The sequence below is a fragment of the Miscanthus floridulus genome, chromosome 4 (genome assembly GCF_019320115.1).
Source record: "Miscanthus floridulus cultivar M001 chromosome 4, ASM1932011v1, whole genome shotgun sequence".
Taxonomy (NCBI): Eukaryota; Viridiplantae; Streptophyta; class Magnoliopsida; order Poales; family Poaceae; genus Miscanthus; species Miscanthus floridulus.
In genome coordinates, this window is record NC_089583.1 from 5,249,965 (window position 1) to 5,273,259 (window position 23,295).

General features: G+C 43.9%; 1 non-coding gene and 1 pseudogene across 1 annotated transcript; one reads left to right on the top strand and one right to left on the bottom strand.

Moving 5' to 3' along the window:
• The first annotated feature begins 10,630 nt into the window (after nucleotides 1–10,630).
• On the top strand, nucleotides 10,631–10,717 carry LOC136553132 (small nucleolar RNA snoR8a). Its single transcript, XR_010783039.1, has one exon. It is a non-coding gene; the product is annotated as a small nucleolar RNA snoR8a (small nucleolar RNA).
• Nucleotides 10,718–15,414: 4,697 nt separating this feature from the next.
• On the bottom strand, nucleotides 15,415–22,968 carry LOC136547954 (uncharacterized; annotated as a pseudogene).
• Between the last annotated feature and the right edge of the window lie 327 nt (nucleotides 22,969–23,295).

Below are 23,295 nucleotides of genomic sequence, written 5' to 3' on the forward strand. Positions count from 1 at the left end.
AAATTGCAGTAGCATACTACTACCCTCAAAAGACTACCATAAAAATTTCATGGCATTTGGATAAGTAAACTATCCTACACAAAAATGACAAGCTATAGCATGAAAATGAGCATGAAATTACTTTGTACTATGAAAAGTGTCAAACAACAGAATTAATATTTTTCCTAGGTTATTTATAGCATAAAATGACCGTACAAAAATTACCACATGCATGTTTTATACAAATTTTGCTCTCTAGCAAAAATAACAAAAATCAGCCATTAAAGGCACTTGAACTACACCTCCAAAGTTTTCCACAGCACATGCATGAAACATATTTTCCTTAGGAAGTACATGACATAAGAAGATTAACAAACTTGGAATCATATTTTTCTGAAGCCTATATATTTTTCTACATATTTTTCAAGTTATCAGCAATATTCATGATTAAATAAAGTTCTACAGAAAAGTATCTCAAAAATGACATGCACAATTTTTCCCAAGTAGATCTGGTGATAAGGAACCTAGAAAAATTTGTTTCAACAAATTTGGAGCAACTTTGAGTATCCAAATATTTTGCAAACCATTTCTGTTTTCAAATAACAAATAATAAATGGAAATCAATTCATTTCAGAATGCTGGGCCGGCCCGAAGGGAACAGCTGGCCCATGACTGTGCGCGCACACGGCCCAGAACGACGCAGCCCAGCACCGGCTTCCTCTCAGCAGCGGCGACTGGCAAATGGGACCCGCGCGTCAGCGAGAGGAAACAGGGGAAGGAGGGAGACGACGGCGCGGCAGCCGTGAAATTCGCCGACGGCGAGTTCTCCGGTGAACCCGACGGCACCGGCGTGCTCCCCACCACTATGCGCACCCATCCAGACCTTCATTTCAACCTCTACCGTACCCTAGCAACGACGGCGTCAGCAACGGCGGGCGGCAGCGAGATCGCTGCGGCGCTCCGGCGACGGCGAACTCACATTGCCACAACCAAGCTTGGTACAAGCTTTACTAGACTACTACGGAGCTATCTAAGCAACTAGAAGAAGACGTAAGAGTCCCAAGCTACCCCAACCACGGCGGCCTCAACTCCGGTGAGGACACGCGCATGGCGGCGGTGTCGGGAACGGACAACTGCGCCCTTACCGAAACTCAGACGGTGCAGCCAAGGGGTGCAGGAGGTAGAAGAGAACAAGGCGGCACTGCGATGAAGATGTAGTGAGCGATTTTGCGACGGCGAGCAAGAGCGAGCTCGTCGGAGTTGCTGCGGCTGCGGCGGTGGAGCTGTGAGCGAGCGAAGAAGGCGAACGAAAACGAAAAATGAGCCGGGAACGGGTCGGGCAGGCGCGCGGGGGCTTAAGGCGAGGCCAGCGGTGCCAGAACGGCCGCGGCGCGTGGCCTGCGCGAGCAGAAGACCGGCGACGCGCGGCATCCACGCGGCGGTGATCTTCTGAACCTGTCGGCACTGTAGCAGTGATTCAGAGAACGAAAGGCTGACTGACAGCGCCAAAAGACGATGCTCGATCTCCTAATCCGTTGAGTGTTAGCGAGAGAAATCAAAACGAAAGTTGTACACCTACATGCCAGCTACAAAACTCATTTAAGGATCACTGTCTAATTCGCAAAGGATAGAGAGAAAAATCATGCCAAAGTCGTGTTCAAGAAACTGAAAACTGGAATTTATACTTAGAAATTGCTAAGTGTTGAAATCAACCCAAATTCTGACTTGTGGGACCATTTTGAGTATGTTGTGCACATTTTCATGACTTGGTCACAAAATAACTTTTGTTCCTTATGAAATTTGCTACAACTTTGTTTTAGGTTGCTCTGACATGCAAACATTCTAAGTGGTACTTTTTAAACAGTCAAACCAAAAAGTCCTAGGGTCAAAACAAGTCAACCACTATTTGAAAACTTAATTAGTCAAAATGGTCAACATGAACATTGTTCCTAATGACTTTCTAAGCATAGCTAAGGTGTTTAAAAATATATTTAGCCATACCACACATTGGTCACGCAAGAATCAAGCACAGAATGCACTGAAACGATGAAAAACAATACAAATGTTATATTTGTTTCAAGGCCCTGTTTCACATGTTTCAAGTGACATATGCTCATGAATATGAAATGCAAGTGCAATTAGGCAAGAATAACACCAGGGTGTTACAAAGAGCGACAATCATATTTTTTTATTAGAAACGGACGAGGGGATTTGAGGGTTTTGTTAGGCTAGTCGACTACGCATCTAGGAGACACGCGTCCAAAGCGGCGTGGATGGACGGACGTCCTAACCTAGGAATAGTAAATACAAATGTTCAAAAAAAGTAACATTAAATACAATATTTTGGTCATTTTCACTATGAAAATGGAGGAGGGCGAAGGCGTGGACCTACATGTAGTTCCACATCAAAAGACAGAAGCAGTGGTTACATAGGTAGATTATATACATTGTTCTATGATTACATTCTTTATAGTACATTAAAGATATATGGTGCGCCGAATCGACGGCCTCCCAGAGGGTTCACGTATGTTCTATTTAGTTGATGCGTTAGATTGAAATTCCATGGCTCAGATGAAGTGCGTCACAGCCAACCTTCATCCATGCGTTCAACGTTAGACAGATGAAGCAGGTGGACGATCGTACGCGGCACGCAACTGGATGGTGGCGCGTAGCAGGGGACCGTGGATTCTCGGCATGGCCGGTGCCTAATTAGCATGGTGGTCGGCGCGCATGCGAGTACGCATGCGTGCATGCTGCTGGGCCCTTGCTTGCTTTGCGTGCATGCAGAAACTATTTGTTTATGTGGTTTGTAGCGCGTGCATCTGTGAGCCGCGAGTGAGTTTTCCCCCGCCGCCTCCTTCCTCTCTGCTCTCGACCTCCTGTCTCTTTGCTTCTCTCTCTCCACGCAGTGGCGCATCAGGGCGGATAGGACGAGCGGCAGCGCGGATGGCGCGGGCGGCCCGGCGGTGCCTCTCTCTCTTCCTCTCCCTCTCCCTCTCTCTAGATCTACGGCCACATCGGTCGGCCTCCGGCGCACCAGCGTGGCCAGGCCCCAGCGTTGGGCGCAGCCGCCTCCCCTCCCCCTGCTGTGCGCATCTCTCTCTCGTGCGCCTTTGCTTTTGGGGTGGTGGCGCGCCGCCAGGCCACGAGCGCCGGTGGATCCCTGCTGCGTGTGCGCGGTGCACCAGCATAAGCGCCTGGGGTCCGTGCCTCCGACATGACGCCAACGGCTAAGCGGGGAACGCCGGTGGCCGCGGCTCCCCCGTGGGGGCGGCTGGTGCAGGTGGTCTACGCGTCCTCGGATCCTTCCAGGAGGTTCCTCACCCATCCATCCCCGCACCGGCCATCCAGCCTCTACCGCTGCACCCCCCCCCCGCCTGGCCAGCGAGCTGCACGACGGCGACGGCGCCATGCACGCCCGCCCCTCCGCTTCTCCCTTGCGCCATCGCCTCCTGCATGCTCGCGCTGCCTCCGGTCGGCGGCGTGTTCGCTCCAGGTCGGCCAGCGTCACGGCGCTAACGCCCGCCCTTCCTCTCCTCCCCCGGCCCGGCGCATCGCGGCGTAGCGGCCCGCGCCGCCGGACCTCCACGGCGTGCGCGAAGCTTCACACGGGCGAGCACAGACCTAGCGACGCAACGGTGCAGGCGGCACTATGCGCTGGTCGCTACCACCACTTCAGTGCCCATCGATTTTGTGGGTTCGTCTTCGTCTTCGCATGTGCCTACCCTGCCATCGTCTCTTCCCTGTGTTCTCCTTCCTCTCCATCACTCCATGGTCCCCAACTGCTGTCTCCTCAACCCTTGCTGTTCTGTGCCATTGCAGTGCTCGATGAAATGTCCAAAAGGAGTATGCTTGCTAATACTGGTTGCTATGCTAATACTGCCTACCCATGTTTGTAGGCTTCTGCCGCCACGACCTCGATCTGCGCCGCGTATCCCATCCGTCGCCGTTCTCATCAGCGCGTCCTTCAACATGGTCCTCCCCAGTTTGGTGCCCCTACTGCTGCTGGGACGCAGTATGCTGCCTCCCCTGCCTACCACTGCCACTGCTAGAGGCCGGTTTGTCCTCACCCTGAATGGATTAACGAGATGCTGGACTCAGGTAGTGGGAAATACACCGGTTTGTTTGGAAGACTCAATTTTGAGTTCCAGTGACATAGGCCACTACCTCTTACTACCTATCTATTGTCGGCAAATGGGATTTGTCTTTCGTATGCTGCATTTTGTTCCAGCAATTTGTGATGCGCACTTTATACATTCTGATGTGTCTCTTCATCTTCTTTCTAGGCGGACCTAGAGATTGGAATTTCGAGTGTAAGTGAATCAATAGCTTCTCTCTGAGTCGCCTTTAATTTAGTGATTCCGAGTTTCTAGCCATTCTTCGCAATGCTGATTATGGTTTCATTTCGATTAAATAGTATTTTTACTATCTTTGCCAGATACGAATTCTTTTCCCAATTCACAGCGCAAACATTCCATAATCTTAGCAGCATATTATTATATTAGTTTCTTGGTGTTGGCACCATTCCATCAATTGTTGGGTGTTCCTGAATCCTCTAATGCAGGAGACGCCGACAAATCACTTGGCCTTGCACAGCCGCTTAAATTGTAAAGGTCGGAGGGAGGCGAATGACAGTGATTACAGGTAAAAAAAATTTGCATGCCATGCATGCCACATACATATTTACTGGACAAATATTTATTGGAATTATCCCTTAATTAACATTCCACAAGGAGACCAGTCCATCTTTAGTTCCTCACAAGCATCGTGTGGCCTCACATACTTATCTACCATATACACATATTTCATTGCTTACTTTTGTATTTATATGCTTGGTTCTATATACGGTGCAGGCTCAGTGAGCTTCAGGTTCTACAACTCCTAGATGTCCTATGTGATAATATGCAAGATTATACCTCAAAGAAGGTAGGAAATAAAGAACTGTTTTTTTTAGAATTTGCACTTAACAATATGTTATTGATGCCACATCCCTTCTGTATGTACCGAGCATTATAAACATGTCATAACAATGAACTGGGTTTTCCCTGTTTACTGTATATGCCTCACGTACTTTGAATATGCTAAGCATCTAGCCACCTAACACATTTTTTTATGTAGTTGGAATGAGGCAAAAAAAAGGATGGGTTAAAGTAACATACTGGAATAGCTTCGAAACTGGTAACTTGTACCAACTTTTTGCCTCCTGTTTACTCTTCTGATGGGCTGTTAGTATATTCAAACTGAGAGGCCGAAGTGCAATGTCAATTCATAATTTACGTCACAAAAATAGGCTTACTGCTGGCAATTCAGATTCAGTGATGTGAACACATAATCTTCAAGGATAGTACAAAAAGAAATGGCCTTACTAATTGATCCAACACAAGGAAATGAACTTGCATTTTCTTATGCTAAATCACAATGCTGAATGCTTGCGAAGCAGAGAACAGGAACTGTCTTTGGATTTTTTTACTTCGCTGTAATACAACATTTATCTGTACAACGATTGTTCCTAAATATCTAACATTTATAGCTTATTGCCGTTCTTATTGCAGAAAAGAAGGCTGCGGCGCGAGCGCATGCCAAAGGTTTGCACACCTTAGCTGGATGATACAATATTTTTGCAGTAATTTCACAAAATTGGTGATAGAATAGGCAACATACATTGTTTCAAAATTTTCAGTAATTTTCCCAATATTTACCTGCCAGAACATAGAATGCATTGGTCAGTCTAAGAGCGAATTCCCCTTGAATATTTGATAAGACAGGTAATGTTCCTATCCTACGATAGTTAGTTGCTTTCCGCAGAACATACAATGCATTGGTCAGCCTAAGAGCGAATTGCCCTTCAATATTTGGTAAGGCAGGTAATGTTCCTATCCTACCATAGTTAGTTGCTTTCCGGCTTCATTGAAACATACTTGACTTCGTGCATGTTAGAACTACTACCCTGTAGCTGGCTATAAAATAACTTATTCTATAGCCACTTTGAGTTACGATAATTACTATGTTAATTTATGAGATTATAGTAATTCCTTACTAAGTGGTTTACTATAACGTTGTGGTAATATCCCTATGTGTTATAGTAACCTAACTATCGTAAATATGTATTGACATTATCATAAATTAGTATATAAAATTATCGTAAATGGAGGTGGATACAGAATAACTTATTTTGTAGCCGGCTGCTGAATAGCCTCTCCCTATATATTATATATTATATATATATACACCAATTTAGAGGAATTAGCTATATGCCAATACAGATCCTACATGGTCTTAGCTTACTTGCCAAACATCATCAACTAGATGATATATAGGGAAAGGTCAAGGCTAATACCATTGCGTTCCTTATTAATCTGATAGCTTAACGTGTTTTGTCGAACCCAAAGTATCAGATCTCTTCTAATTGTATCAATCTAAAACTTAATGACCCATGCTACCTTTTGGTAAATGAAATTATTAATAAGATGTAGCAAAAAAAAATTGTGGTTCAAGTTACGATGTCTAATTTCATAGCCTACTCTCTCACTCACTCTCTCTACGTGCATGTTTACAGGACACTCTCCTTTCAACAGTAAAAGGTTTCAGAAATAATTTTTTGGTTCACAACTTATTGTGCTGTGTAATGAACAATCTTGCGTTTATAAATAGCGTTTGGACATCACTGTATGAACTAGCATCCGAACTCTGGATGCCTGAATCCAAAGAAGCTGGCCGTCACGGCACAGCAGAGATCCTCATGTCGATGTTAACATTTTCGATTAAAAAAAGGTATATAGGTATGCTACGGCCAAATAGTTGCATCATCCTACAACATATCTTATGCATAAATGTTGAGAGTTTTTTTTTCTTGCAATTTCTTTCGACACTGAACAACTGCTTATCTTTTCCTTTTTTTTTGGCTAAAGTTCTTTTAGGTTCTTTGCCTGCAATTTGTCTTGACACTGAACACGTGGAACTGCTTATCTCGGAGTAGTAGCAATTCTTTACATGGCTATTGCGGCTGGAGTAGCTGACAACTCAACTAAGACAACCATTTCCATCTCGAGTGAAACTATACATATCACCATCCAGATTCATTATGCTTTCGTACAGAAAAGCCCTTGATCTCATTGCCTTGGTACAAAATGTCCGTTCTAGCTGACGAGATTGTGGCATCCAAAGTACCTAATTATTTATGCATGATGGTGAGTTGAGTTATTTTAGTTTCTTTGCATGCGATCTCTCTTGACACTGAACAGGTGAACCTGCTAGCAATTCTTTAGATGGCTATTGGTACTGGAGTAGTTGACAAGTCAAGTATGACAGCCATTGCCATCTCAAGTGAAAAGATCCATATCATCATCCAGGTTCATTATGCTTCGCTACAGAAAAAGCTCTTCATCTCGTTGCCTCGGTACAAACTGTCTTTTTTCCCCCTAATGCAACCATTCTAACTGATGAGATTGAGGCATCCAAATTACCTAATTATTATTTATGCATCATGGTTACTTGGTTATAATTAGTCTTCAAGCTATCAATACTTTGCATTTGACTATGTGGAGCGCATGAAGTTTCGATAATGCTTTTGCACCAAAGCACCTGACAATGAACACTGATATGCACCACCTCCTCTACATATCATACTTAAATGGTTCTGTTCATTGAAACAAAGAAACACATCTCAGCTTGCCTACCTAAATAGTGTCACAAGCTTTTACAGTTGCTGGCACCATAAGACCATGAAATCTCCATTCTCATTGAAAGGGACCATTTAATAAGGTATATAAATGATACATTGTTGCTTTACAGTTCACATAACCTTCCTGTTTAGTTCTTGTTGCTTCTATGCAATATGAAGTCTGAACCCACCTAAACCTCTATGCAGTGGCACAAGTCTCATATTCACTCAGTTAACTCACTATATCTGTTCAACACCGTGATATCTCTCCTTTTTTTCGCAGATCTTTTTCCTACAAGCAAAGAGTGGTGATGCCCATGTTGCATATTATCATAGTGTGCTGTCAATTCTGAGCACCTACTTCAAACAGAAAGAATAAGGCTTAGATTGTACCTACTATAGATAATGTGTTCATAGGCGATTTTGACTTTTTAATGATTTCTATTTTGTAATACTTTGAGCATTAATTAGTATTTCGATTACAGAATATATATTTATGTGTTTGTTGTTCTGATGCTCCTTTTACACAATAATAATGAATGAATCAATTCTTCCAAGATGACTAGTTATTTGTGCTTAGCGCCCGCGGCATTTGCCGCGGGGTTCCTGCAAGTGTCATTGATTTGCTGGCCTAGAATAGGGACCATGTAACATTGAGACCAACCTTCCGTATCAACAAGATGAGAAAATGTATTAGACATATGAGCATTTTTCTATACCAAGCAAATCACCCGCAGCGAAGCGCGGACAGTAGTGGCTAGTAATTTAAATGCCATGCATTGGATTCTATGCTTTTTTAGATCAGAGAAAGTAGGAGATGGACCGTTCCAATTCGGTAAGAGAATTTAGGAACATCTAAGCTTTGTTTAGATCTTTTTGGAGACGAGAAGTGGGATAGAAAAAATGAGAATGAGATCCGAACACTTGGACTCTAGAACGTAGAATTCAACTATATGAAAGGAATGAGATATGAAAACGAGAATATAATGAGATTTAAACCAACTATCTAGCTTCGCATTTGACATTAGGATATCCTAAGTCCTATGACATTAGGATATCTAGTTTCGCATTTGACCCGGTCTTCATTCCCTGCACCGATAGTAAACAAAAAGAGGTGCACGGCCGACTTCACCGACGGGGACGGGGCGCCCGGTCGGTGTAGGTTTGCTGGGACATGCATCGCGTAGTTGCGGCTGCAAAGAAAGCCTCTGTTTCTCTCGCTCACCACCCAGGTGTTAGCTGTAGGCATGCAGGCACGCAGCAGAAAAAGGCGAAAAGATGGAATGGCACAGGTGCGGAATGCAGAGTTTTATCTGGGAGTAACATTCCACCTCCACAAATAAAAACCGTGCCTTTTGATCCTGTCTCGATGACGTTCAGCGACAATGGCTCCTGCAGCTGCAAGCAAGCAAACGTTCTAACAGAAGAACACATGACAAGCCGGCTTCTTGGTCATAGGTGCCGTTCGGCTGAACAAAAAGCCGGTTTGTTCGGCTTCTTTTTTTAGCAGAAACAATGTTTTTCTCTCACAACATTTTATTCAGAACTAGTGTTTTCGAGCGTAAACAGTGCATGCGTGCTCGGGCAGTCACTGTGAGGCAGCGTAAATTTCAGCAGAGTCCTGCTTTTTTTTCAGTGAAATTTTTTCAAAGCTGGGTCTCTGAAGTCTTTTCCCCCCCTTTTCAATATATTCAGGATCCTATTCTTTTTGTTGTCCTCAGAGCTATGTGCACGATGTTTACACATACACGCATGCATGGTTTGCATGTGCAATGATGACTGATCACACTTCACCATGCATGGTTGGTCATTCTCAAGAAGTTCTAAAATACCATATATACAAAAAGATTTTTTTAGCACCAGTACGTGCAATCGGATCACATCTTTCGCGCTAGGTGAGGTGACCGAAACTGCCTCCGGAGTGCCTCCGTGCATCGAGTTCATCTGATCCATGGCATGGCCACGTAGCTTTTTTTCGGCCTTTATAGCTCTATAACTAACATGCTCAAATAAATTCCAGCCCTTTTCGTAATAAGGACTAGTTTTAGTTGACGATATATTTATTTATATAATATAGTATAATATAATATATACCGAGAGCAAATATATAAAGAACTAGCGTTTCGAGATCGCCTTTCTGTCTCCTTCGAATCGACATCAGCAATTCAGCATCCGCAGCGTACTCTTCTATTCGTCCACGTGGCGAGCGGCCATGCTTCCGTTCCCGGTGCCATGGCCCCCATTGAGGCACGCGGTAGCTTTTGAACAGGGCGTCGAGAGGTAGACGAAAGCGAACTCGCACTGGTCGGGGCGCGTTCGGTGAGGAGAATCGCAGGTGCAGGGTGCCGTCCTGCTGCTCGCGTTGGCATTTGGGCCGTAGTAACCACACCACCACTATGATGCTCGCGCAAATCAACCAGTTCCTTCTATTACAGCCCATGGGCCACGGCCCAGAGCACAAGCTAGGGTTTCTCATTCACTACTCGGTCCCCAATATAAAGGGACCCCGGCGCCTCCACCCCATTCATCACCACGCCGCGCAGCCGCTCTCGTCGCCCCTCCTCTCGCGGCCACCATCGATCTGCCGCTGTCTTCTTCGATCTGAAAAAAGTCTTCGACCCGCTGTTTTTGTTCTTCTTTTCTCTCGCTGTTTACTAGTCGTGTTCAATGAGTCGTTTTGGAGTCGTTTTCGGGGAGCACTGTCCCAATGGCCGGCCGCCGTTCGCCGTCGGCGGATCCCGGTCTCGGTCTATGCGAAGCTCCCGATACGCAAGCCGGTGGCGCTTTAGAGCCCTCCTCCGTTCGATACGCAGTCGGATGCTGGGTTACGCTCGCCTCCAAATCTCACCTCATTTACCTTGCATTCTCTGGTCTGATCCGTATTGGCGTTTTTCCTTCTCCAGTGAAGTGATTTGTCTTTCAGATTTGACAATTTTTTTGTACTGATTTCGTTGATCTTATTTGCGAAATTATTAAAACATGGCGGAGTTGTTGGGTGCAGTGATTATAAAAACATTCCTCGTCCTGATGGGAGATCCCCCGTGATCGACTCCTATACACCCATAGAATCTGAGCACCCACATCATCTCCAATCTTTGTGTCGAGTATTTTAGATTTTGTTCCGCCAGTTGTTTTGCTCATTTTTTTTAAATAAATTGCATTTCTGCGCAGCTTTTCATTTTTATATTTATATTTATATTTTCTTTGTGCTCATTTTTTTTAAAAAATTTGATTTCTCCGCAGCTTTTCATTTTTTATATTTTTAAAAGTTTTTTTTTGTATCAATGGAATGATGATGAAGTGCCTAATGAATGTTCCGTTGCCGCTGTCCAGTACACACTGAACAAACTGCTGATTTTTAATAAACTAAATATAAATAGAATGTATGTACAAGCAATTTGGAAAATAAAAATAAAATCTGGTTACTCCAATATACTCTTATGAACTCATTGGCACTGTTGGCGTTTACTCGAATATTAGCACTAGTAACGCCAGGATCAGTATTCTAATGATGTGTATTTTAAAAGTTAAAAGATACTATTGTACCCTTCAAAAAAAAAAACAGAGTTATGAAGGAGGTATTTTGAAACGCGCACTGCATTACTTGGTTGCAATAGTTGCAAATACTTTTTGGGCTTGGCCCATTCTTGGCCTGCGGTGAACACGTTGGGCCTGGTGGCCCTCTACTTCATCATCCATCTTGCCTGCCAGGTTGAACCGTTCAAGAATAAGCATGTTTAAGGCCTTAGTCTTGAGATATATGCACTTCTAGCAGCCTGAGGAGGACTAGTGACTTGGTTGATAGAAGGCCCATACTTAGGATTCCACATGTACACAAATGATACTCTGCACGTGCACACAGATGATAGAATAGTCGAGCTGCAGAGTGAGACTGGATCATGGAATTCAGCGCAAATCGAGAAACACAGTTTGAGTGAGTGCTTGGGTTTCAGAATGCCTGCTGATCACAAGAATCAGATATCAGTTTGTAGACAAGAGTTTGCAATTCTACCTTCCATTGCTCTGGTAGGCTTGTTGTGATAAACTGCCAGATGTCAGGACCAGAGCACGAAGCCATGGCTCAGTAAGAGCTCTGACCCTCTAGAGTCTGGACTCCCCATTGCCTCTGTGGATGTCTGTCCTTTATATTCGCAAAAGGGAGAATAACATTAGCATCGAGCGCTGAGGTCAATTTCGTGGGATCAATAAAAGCAAAGTCGGGAGCATACCTCTATTTCGCTAAGATTCTCTGCAAGCATATGGCTTCAGGCAGGATCATCTAATAAACTGGAAGTTAGTTTTGAACCATGCATAGCAAGGCATCTTCTTGCTTTCCGCTACGGAGATCAGAGCCAAATTACTCTGTCAGACATTTCCACTCCGTTAAGAATTTTTTTGCTGAGCTGATGGGAAGTTGCTCCAGAGATCGTCAGGCAAGCAAAACAACTAGGTAGCCCACCAAACATAGAAGAATTTGTCACACCGACCAAACAGATTCATTTCCATGTGTGGTATAACTCACCAAACAGTATACGAAATGATACTAGTCAGATGGACTGAAAGCTGATGCACTTGTAGACGATAAGGACAGTACAAGTAAACTAGTAAACAGGGTTGCAAATCTGTCAAAAAAAAAAAAGTTGCTCAGTATATTCCCAAATGATCAGACCTTGTTAAGAAAGAACATGGTGCAAACGTTCTTTGACATATGTAGATTGAAAAAGAAAAACACAAAATGTCTGCATGATGAAAGAACCCAAGTTTAGAATTGCATGGTTCCATATCACATTATCTGTAACTTCTACTTTATTATTATTATGTTAACAACTTAACATAAACACAGCAAATTTCTTTCTTGCTGGTTCTTCCAAAAAAAAGTCACATAATATCTCGATATATGGCAGGACTTTTTTGCCTGAGTATCTCGTGATCTCTGGCTTCTGAAAATACGGGTACGCCGGATTATTCGAATTTGCCACTAAAGCCCAAATACGGTCCAGTACTGTACAGCCAGCTTACCATGAGAGAAACAACAATTCCAAGCCTAAAAAAAAGTTTAACCTTAGTAACAGGAATAATTTTGATGCCAAATAATCATCTAGTAAGGTATATCAATCAATCCGGGAGGCCTTTTCGCATAATGAGTTCCAGCAATCGACCAGACTCGCAATTTACCATACAAATTCCGCTGCCCATCTGACAAGTATATGCTTCAAATCCCAGAGCAGCCAAAGCATAGATGGCACGGCAGGTGCTTAAAAGTCATCATGGAACGAAGGAAAGTAAGAAGATCTCCATGTTAACTACTGTCACCAATTCACCACCCTTTTGAAAATCACTTGTCGACTTCAACCAACACAACACTGAATGTAAATGTTAAATATTCAGGAAAGGGCAATGACAGACTCCGCACAAATCACAATGCAGCTGAATGGAGCATACCAAACAACTGAACACTGAAATAAGCCAGGAATATTCGACTGAAATACAATCTTCCCAAGTTTCTCTTGGTTCATTTCCATTCTAAAATTCTTGCTCTGAAATGAGGGCTATCTAATTCAGTTGAATTTTGGCTCCACCCAAGACCCAGACAATACAAAACACACTGCCCTATGATCAAAGTGAGTTGCACCACTAGTGCTTGAACTACTCAACAGAAAATAAAGGATTTGATAAAAGAAACTCTGCAAGAAGCCACCACCACCAGACTCGTAATGGATAATCCATTTCGCAAGGTCTTGCTCTTGAGAGGCACATCAGACATTAGGGAGCCCCGCCAGTGATGACAGCCTACCACGATCTGAAAAGATACCATGCACAAAAATCAAAACCAACATTCCAGTAGCATTTACAGTTTGGTTTACTAAATACTAGGGGCGTTCAAAATCAGATGCCTGGGTACACAGCTCGCACCAGGCAACGATGCCTGGAAACCAAGCAAACAGCCCCTACAGAACTGATCTCTATATGTGAGCTTCAGATATGACAGAAAAAGGGGCGAAGCTACGCTTTGCTGTTGGGGTCAGCTGACCCCGGTGAATTCGTGCAAACTTAGTGACAATTATTGTTCTACACTGTTCTCTAAAGACAAAGACCCCAACGTACATTATTCCTGACCCCGGCGCCAGTTTCGCCTGGCTTCGCCTGAAAAATAAAAGGCATGATTCTGAAATAGAAAAATATGAAACTAAGTAACTACATAATACTGATATCATGAAGTTTGCAAGCATATTTATATTTCATTTTTGTTTTACTAATGCAGTCAACAGAAAAGTAAGATCTCAGAAATAAAAAAGTTAAGGTCAGTTTCTGATGCCATGTATTCAGTTTGCACTAGCACACAAATATGGCCTGTGGCCATCCCTTTGAAGAAACAACTATTAACTACAGTATGACTTTGTTCGCAAACCAGAATCAACCAATTAAGGAAATATATGGACACAGTAAATAAAAGCCAGGCAATAGATAAGTAGGCTGCTCTAGTATTTAGGAATAGCCTAGAAACTACTAAATCCTTCATCAATTACATAAACTTCACATTTTGTTAGTCAGTAGTTTTTCTCTCTATCGGTGTGGTGTGTAATCAGTGGCTTGGAGTAGTGTTTTCCTGTTTTCTATTTCCTTTCCTTTTCCTTCACATCCTCTATTTCAAAAAGGTTTTCATTGTATAGACATTTTTGTCCCTTCTTTACCACAGTGGTGTGCAGTTCTCCTGTGCATTTCAAGGAAAAAAACACCATATGACCAATCAACCATTCTAGCGAAATCTAGAAATTTATAAGGGTTAGTGATGCAATTGGCCCTCCTTCCCAAGGCCTGATCAATAAAATAGCAGAAGAAGAATAACCAGAATTGAGTCCAGAAACTCACACATAACAACAGAGGTGCCTTTTTATTTTATGACAGCATAACATTGACATCAGTTTTCCATGTTTTCAGTGAAGTTGTAAAACATTTGAGTTCCAACTGTTAGATGATGTCCTTCAATCTACTTACAAATGATAAACGTTTTATGATCAAATCAAATTATGACTCAGATTTTTTGTAATGGTTTGTCCAAATAATCTAACACAGCGACACTGCTACTTGACAGCCCTCCTGAAGATGAGACCAACAGTGAATGTGAACCTCGTAGTAAAATTTCGTGAAAAAGAAAATGTGATAGGCAGATGGACTACACATAATTCTAGTTTCAAGTAGCTTGAGCCTTAACCAAACAGTAACTGAAATATGCCTGACATGCTACACTAAATAAAGCTTTTCCACAATATGATCAGGATGAATCTGGCCAAACAAAAAACAATTAATCATAACCTGCACCATTTATATGTAGACTCAACAAAAAACAATGACTTGGTACTAGAAACTCTATAAGAAACCAAACCAACTCATAACCAACTAAAACACTGCATTCGACTTTGGTGAGGGGCATGCTAGAACTAACACCAAAGTCCAAAGGTTACAAGAATGTGCTAATTGAGATGTGAGCTTCAGCTATTGTCAGAAAACAACAGAATTTTTTGACTTTTACAAGAAAGTCTGAAAAACTTTAAAATATTCTTTTACAAGAAAGTCTGAAGGAAGGTCACATGATAGTACCAGATCAGCAAGGCCGTATGCATATTTAGCAATTGGACGAATGCATCGCCGTGGTGCTTAACACGTCAAATCCCATAACAAAAATAATGTTGTGTTTTCCATTGTCATATATACACAATTGCCTTTGACAAGGTCTATATGTGAATACAAACTGAGAAATAGTGCGTACATTATGATTAATTGACCACAAATGAGAACCAACCGAACTGACTAAGGAAAACAGAAGCTGTAAAAGGTAGGGCAGCAGAATCAGGTGTTAATACCATACCAGGGGTGTAGAAGCTCATGTAGGGTAAGACGGAAAAGTAGTTCCCAAACCCAGTCGCAGGTTCGGCAACCTTCTTCACCTGCCCGGACTTGAGCTCGATTGTGAATAAGCCAACAGCTATGCTCACGAATATGGCACCCACACCCTCTGCAAAACCAACGACACGTGCTCCACCATCATCACGGTGCTTGGCAAAGGGCATGACTTTCTCCAGGTCGATGACCCTACATCGCACCCACAGTGCAGCTCCGTCTGTATTCACCTTCCTTGAGTAGATATAAAGGTTGGAATCCACAATAACAGCGAGTCCCAATGAACTATCTGTTAGTTGATCTCCACCAATAGGCCCAACGGCCATTGGGCCCTTATCTCTGCTCCATGATCGGAGGAGCCCAACCCTAATCCGGTTGGTGGACCCCTGTCGTACAACACACATAAAAGGAAGGTGGGGATGAGGGCTCGGACAACGAGGTTCGCCGTGAGCCGCCACACCCACCTACAGTAACCCTAAACTGATCTAAAGACCGTGCTGCCAGCGACGGGATGTGCCCCACCACCGCCGTCGCTCCCCTGCAGGGTCTCCACCGTTCCACAGCATCGCCACCACCTCGCCTCCTCACCACCGTGCCGAGCACCGGCTTCCGGGAGGCTGCAACCAAGGCGTGCAGAGGAACCCGAACAAGAGTCTTACTACGGATCTACAGTTACACACAGAGAGATACACACCATCGATCTTAACAATGGTACCAGAGCCGGTTGCCTCTGTGTAATCCTAACCCTAACCGGGTAAAAGCAAAGAAAAGGGACCGGGGTGGCGGATGTCACTGGAACCCGGTCACCACCGCCACCGCGCGAAGGGGAAAAGAACAGATCCATTCGGATCAGAGAACAGAAAGGGGAAAGGTTCAAAAGAACCCTAACCCTAGATCCCCTTTTCGGGTGAACAAGCGAAAAGAAAAGAAAGAAATGAGATTCGGCTTACACCCGCTCAGATCCGAAGGGGAAGAAGAAAAGGAACCCTAGATCCAAACCCTAATTCCCCACATCAGTTCAGATAAGAGAAAAGAAAACTCAAATCAGAGAAAGGGAAAAGATGATTAGATCCAGTGCGGATCTAAGAAGAAGAGGGTTTCGGTCGACTTTCGGTTGAACCAAAACTCCAATCTTTTCGGATCTGAGAAAAGCAGTGGGTTCGGATGAACCCTAACCCTAACTGGGTTAAAGAAAGATTGAGGACTCGTTACCCTAAAACCCAAAATCGATTCGGGAAAAAGAAAAACAGTGACCATCCCTAACCCTAATCGGAAAATCGGATGAAATCCGAGCACAAGAACCAAAGAAACCGAAAGGGGAAGGGGGTGGCTCACCTCACCGTTGTGCACGCGGGGAAAAGAAAGGGCCGGCCGGGGGTGAACTGCTCGCCGGAACAGGCCACAGGGGCGCCGTGGCCAGGCCGCTCGACGGCGGCGCGCTCACCCGCTGGGGAGCACGCACACCGGCGAGGGGGCCGGCGACGGCGCCGGGGCTCGCTGCTCGCTCTCGCCGTCGAAGCTCATCGCTCAGTGACTGCTACGGCTGCACTGAGGAAAGAAAGAGAGAGCGACGAGAGAGAAGAGAGAGAGCGCAGTGAGGCGAAGAGAGAGAGAGAGAGAGAGAGGGCTAGGCCGAATGAACTAGGGTTTTCTGTGGAACCCGACGTCGCTGGGTTTTTATTCGCCCGATCTCGCCGCTCGGCCGTAGGATACAGACGGACGGCGTAGATTCATTGGACCTGATTTGGCCCAGGCGGGATAGAGCTCGAGGCCGAATTCCCGGCCTAGGCCCAGGTTGCGGCCTGGGCGCGGGGGAGAGGCGGGAAGGGCGCGTGCGGCTGTGGGCCGTGGGCCGTTTCAGACCGAAACAGTAAAGAGCAAGAGCCCAGTTTCATTTTTTTATTTTTTCTAGAAAATTGAATATGCAAATTGGCTCAAAAGAAAAATAGAAAAGTAATTGGGAAAAATTCAAGAAATTGAGTATATGTTTTCCGCTGCTAAAGAAAAAGTATATTCTCCAGTGATTTTGAATCGATGTGATATTTAACTGGAGAAAAAGAAAGTTTTTCCAGAAAATATTTATTTCCTGAAAAATGATTAATGGATTAAAGAAAATAGAAAAAGCAATTTTTCCCTGTGGGTAAAATTCAAGAAAAAGAAAGTTTTTTCACAGCCAAAGAAATTGTTTATTCTCTAGTTAATTTGTACCAACGTGATATTTAATTGGAGAAAAAGGAACTTTTTCCGCTGCTAAAGAAATTGTTGATTCTTCAGTTATTTTGAACCAATGTGGTATTTAATAGGAGAAAAAGAGTTTTGATAGATTATGATGTTGTTATTTTCTGACCAACGTTGTTAATAACAATATCGTAATTTTAATAATTTATGCATTAATTCTATTTCTGCCCAACGGTGATGTAGAATTAGTGTATAAGAAAAGTTGATAATTTTAATGATTTATGCATTAATTCTACTTCTGCCCAACGGTGATGTAGAATTAGTGTATGAGAACAGTTGTAAAAGTTAATGATTTATGCATTAATTCTATTTCTGCCCAACGGTCATGTAGAATTAGTGTATAAGAATAGTTGTATGTTTTGATTTTGACCAATGTTGGAATCAAGGCATGCAAATGGTGTTAATTTTATGTTAAGAAAAGTTTTGACCTAGTTTTCATCTTGTCTAAGGTGGACTGGGTAGTCACCTCACCGTGTTCCACTGAGGTTGTGGCACCGGTGAGGGAGACAAAAGAGAATGATGCCACTTGGGCAACTAAAGAAAGAGATTTTGAATCCGAAAAGATAGTCCTATGACTTTTGTGCATAGGAAGTGGGTCACTGCCAACAAAAAATGTTTTGGCTGTGATAAAGAACATGATTGAACCTGTAATTGTGGGCTCAATCCCAGAGTGTGACACAGTCACCGAGTACTTCGATAGAATAAAGAGTCAGTTCACTGGCTCTTCAAAGACATATAAAGAGTCAGTTCACTGGCTCTTCAAAAATATATGCCACTCAGCTGATGAAGCAGCTGGTGATAGATTGTTAATCTGGAAGTGGTGGCATAAGAGAGCTCACTATGCATTGTCGAAATTATGGCATTGTCGTTTAGGCCATATTTCGAGGGGGAGAATAGAAAGATAAGTTAAGAATGATATTCTTCCTCCATTCGAGCTCTCAGATTTAGAACAATGCAGAGAATGCATAAAAGGAAAGTATGTAAAGAAGATTAAGAAAGATGACAAACGAAGCGCAGGAATTTAATAGATTATTCACACAGACATCTGTGGTCATTTTCCTGTAAAGAGTGTGGATGGTTATGATTCGTTCATAACATTCACATATGATTACTCCCATTATGGCTATATTTATCCAATCAAAGAAAGAAAAGATGTACTGGATAAATTTAAGATATTAAAGATTAAGATAGTCAGTTCTGACCGTGGGGGAGTACTGCGGTCGGCATACCCTAAAAGAATGGTATAGTAGCCCAGTATTCTATACCGGGTGAACCTCAGCAGAATAGAGTAGCTAAAAGAATCAATCGTACCCTGATGGATATGGTGGGCAGTATGATAAGTTACTCCACCTTACAGTTGAGCCTGTGAATAGAGGCGTTAAAAACCCCATTCATATTCTCAAAAGAGTACCAAGTAAATCAGTGCGCAAAACACCGTATGAGTTGTGGACAGAAAGTGTACCCTCACTAAACCACTTGCGTGTGTGTGGGGGAGCCCTGCTGAGGCTAAAGTATTTAACCCAAACATTGGGAAGTTAGATCCCAAAACAGTAAGGTGCCATTTCATTGACAACACAGAAAAGTCAAAAGGTTTTCGTTTTCCACTGTCCAGAGAGACATACAAAGTTTGTGGAAACGAGACACGCTGTTTTTCTAGAGGATGAAAAGATGAGGGGGAGCATGGTAGCTCGACAAATTGTCCTTGAAGTGAAGCGGGTGTATGCGTCCACTCCAATGATTCATGAGCTATTTTTCTCACTACCTGCTATAGCTGCATCGACAGTGCTAGATACTGTGGTGCCAGCACCTGTTGTTATCTCACCTGTAGCAACAATGAATGACGATGAGGAACCTGTTCCTCAGGATCCTATAGAACCTATTGCCACACATGAGGGGGAGCAACAACAGTCTCAAACAAAAGTTGTGCCAAATGTGGAGGCTCCTAGAATGTCTCAAAGAGTTAGAAAATCAGCTTTTTCTGCTGATTATGAAGTGTATAACACTAAGGAATTTCAAATAGAGGATGATCCCACCTCATTTGAAGAAGCCATGAGAAGTGATCATTCATCAAAGTGGCTTGAGGCCATGGAAGATGAAATGAAATCGATGAATGTCAATAAAGTTTGGGATTTGGAAATAATTCCTAAAGGAGTCAAAACAGTAGGCTATAAATGGGTCTACAAGACTAAACATGACTCTCAAGGGAATATAGAGACATATAAAGTGTGACTTGTGGCAAAAGGCTTTATGCAAAGAGAAGGGATTGATTACAATGAGACCTTTTCTCCAGTCTCATGTAAAGTTTCCTTCAGAATCATAATGGCATTAGTGGCACATTACGATTGAGAATTACATCAGATGGATGTAAAGACGATATTTCTCAATGGAGACTTGGAGGAAAATGTTTACATGGCATAACCGAAAGGTTTTGTCATGGAAGGAAAAGAACGAATGGGATGTCGCCTAAAGAAATCCATTTATGGATTAAAGCAAACTTCAAGACAGTGGTACTTGAAGTTTGATCAGTCAATAAAGAATTTTGTGTTTTAAAAGAGAATGTAGAGGACAATTGTGTCTATGCAAAGTTTAATAATAGGAAGTTTATCTTCCTTGTCCTGTATGTGGATGATATCTTACTTGCTAGTAGTGATGTCAGTCTACTACAAGAGACAAAGAAGTTTTGTCCTCAAAACTTGATATGAAAGATCTTGACGGAGCCTCGTTCGTTCTAGGGATCGAGATTCACCGAGATAGAAGAAAAAAGGTATAATGACTGTCACAAAAGGCATACATGGAAAAGATCTTAAAGAAATTCAGTATGCACAAATATAGTCCCTCACCTGCTCCTATAGTTAAGGGCGACAGATATGGGGATTTTCAATGCCCTAGGAACCAATATGAGCTCAATCGATAAAGTAAAAGTGGTTCCATATGCTTCAGCTGTCGGAAGCTTACAACATGGTCAAGTATATACGCGCCCTGACTTGGCATTTGTTACTGGGTTTTACTTGGCAAATTCCAGAGCAATTCTAGAATAGAACACTAAAATTAGTAAAGAAAGTCTTGCATTATTTGCAAGGAACGAAAGGCCTCATGATGACATATAGAAGATCTGATTCACTCCACATGGTGGGATATTTAGATTCTGATTATGCGAGAGTGAATGCATATCCAGACGTGGATTTTCTATCATCTCGCAAAGGGGAGCTATTTCATGGAAAAGCTCAAAGCAAACTGTCACTACATCGTCCACAATGTATGACAGTTTGTAGCGTGTTATGAGGCAACGGACAGGTGAACTAACTAACGAAGTTCATACCCGGTTTGAAGGTGGTTGACGACATCTATAGACCACTTAAAGTTATACTGCGATTATAATCTGGCAGTACAGTATGCTCACAACATAAGTCAAGTGGTGCTGCCAAACACATTGACATAGAGTATTATGTTGTGAAAGATAAAGTCCGGGATCAAGTCATAAGTCTTGAGCATATAAGTACATAAATGATGCTCGCGGATCCGCTTACAAAAGGCTTACCACCCAACATGTTCAGAGAACATGGTGTTCAGAGAACATGTAGCTAGCAGGGTTTAAGAGAAAGCCTAAAATTCCTGGACAAAAGAAGGCCCAAAGATAAGTATCTATTTCAAAATAGAGTAGTGAGTTGTAGCTGTTAAGTCTATCGGCAATGGATCGTGACGATGAAACATGCTCTATGAGCTAATCTGTAATCGAATGAATAAAAGTAAATGATATGAAAGTGAAAGATGAAATGAGATCAAGGGGGAGAATGTTAGTTGATCTCCACCAATAGGCCCAATGGCCTATTGGGCCCTTATCTCTGCTCCTTGATCGGGGAGCCCAACCCTAATCCGGTTGGTGGGCCCCTGTCGTACAGCACACATAAAAGGAAGGTGGGGATGAGGACTCGGACAACGAGGTTCGCCGTGAGCCGCCACACCCACCTATAGTAACCCTAAACCGATCTAAAGACCGTGCTGCCAGCGACGGGATGTGCCCCACCACCGCCGTCGCTCCCCCTGCAGGGTCTCCACCGTTCCACAGCATCGCCACCACCTCGCCTCCTCACCATCGTGCCGAGCACCGGCTTCCGGGAGGCTACAGCCAAGGCGTGCAGAGGAACCCGAACATGAGTCTTACTACGGATCTACAGTTACACACAGAGAGGTACACACCATCGATCTTAACACTATCCTCCATCGCCATTAAGGCAAAGTAATAAACACTATCAAGTTTCCAACGTGGTGGTGGTGGTGAGTTCATCAGAGTCAAGCAATTGTTGCCCCAATCATACTTTACAGTTGCAAATGCTTTAATCTGCGAAGTTTGAGTGCGAAGCATATTTCATCTCCTAAAACGGTAGGACGCATAGCGCGGAAGTAGGCAGCACTGCCGATGCAAACAGATGTGGGCGTGCTCCATGCGCCCGTCTCCGATGTGTACATGCTCGCGAATATGCGCCCTGTTGGTTTGGACTTGTTTGGCTAGCTAAAAGTACTGTTGGCTAATTTGGGTGAGAGAAAAATACTGTTCGTTGGTTGGAAAAGTACGGCTTATAAGGCAAGCCCAATTGAACAGGGCGATGGCATTTGAGTGGGCGGCGACGAAGGCCACGCCGAAGGGGCCGCCGTGGTAGTCGAGGTGGTTGCAGCCTTGGGTGGCGCAGAACACCGCGGCGGTGTAGAATGCCCAAGGAATGTCTGGCGGAGGAAGGGCGTGACTGTCGCCCGTGACGAGGTCCCAGACGAGGAGATACCCCGGGGCGTCCAGATTGCGGATGAGGACACGGCCGTGGCGGCAGTCGAGAAGGTGCGTGTAGCTGCGGTTGGTGCCCGCGGGCTGCGGGAAGGCGGGCACTGATGTGGTGGTGACGAGGCTGGGGAAGGGCTCTCCGGAGGCCATCCGTTGGTCGTGGATGTGGAGGAGGCCAAGGAGGGAGGTGCTCCGTGGAAGGCGTGGTAGCTGCAGAGGAAGCCCGGGTCGCAGAGGATGCGGAGCCATGGCTTGCAGACGAGGGCGGCGCGGAAGAGATGCTCCGGCTCGTCCGGTGGGAGGCGAAGGAAGATCTCGACCGTGACGTCTTTGATCAGGTCCGTCAGCGACGGCGGTGGCGCCATGGTGCGGGTGGCGGCGGATGCGAGGGTTTGGCCGTTTGGGTGGGGTTCTCGGATTGGGGAATAGCTGCTGCCCAGCCAGGAGCAGCAGAGGAGTGAGCGGCCGCACTTGCCTCTGCTACACTGGGTTGGGTTCGACCAGGACCGGATTGACTATTGAGCAATGGACCATTTTGTTCCCTCGGAGAAATGGTACAAAATTCTATTGCGAGGAAAAAAAGGCAATATTGAATGATTTTTTTCTGAAATTTTATTAGAGTTATTGATTGTTTTTTTTATAAAAAAAGTAAGCTAGTGGCATGGTGTAGTCTGGCACTAGTTAGTACATGGTGAAAGAACTCAAAGTTTGAAGGTGCATTTAGTAGAGATCAAGGTTTTTGTAC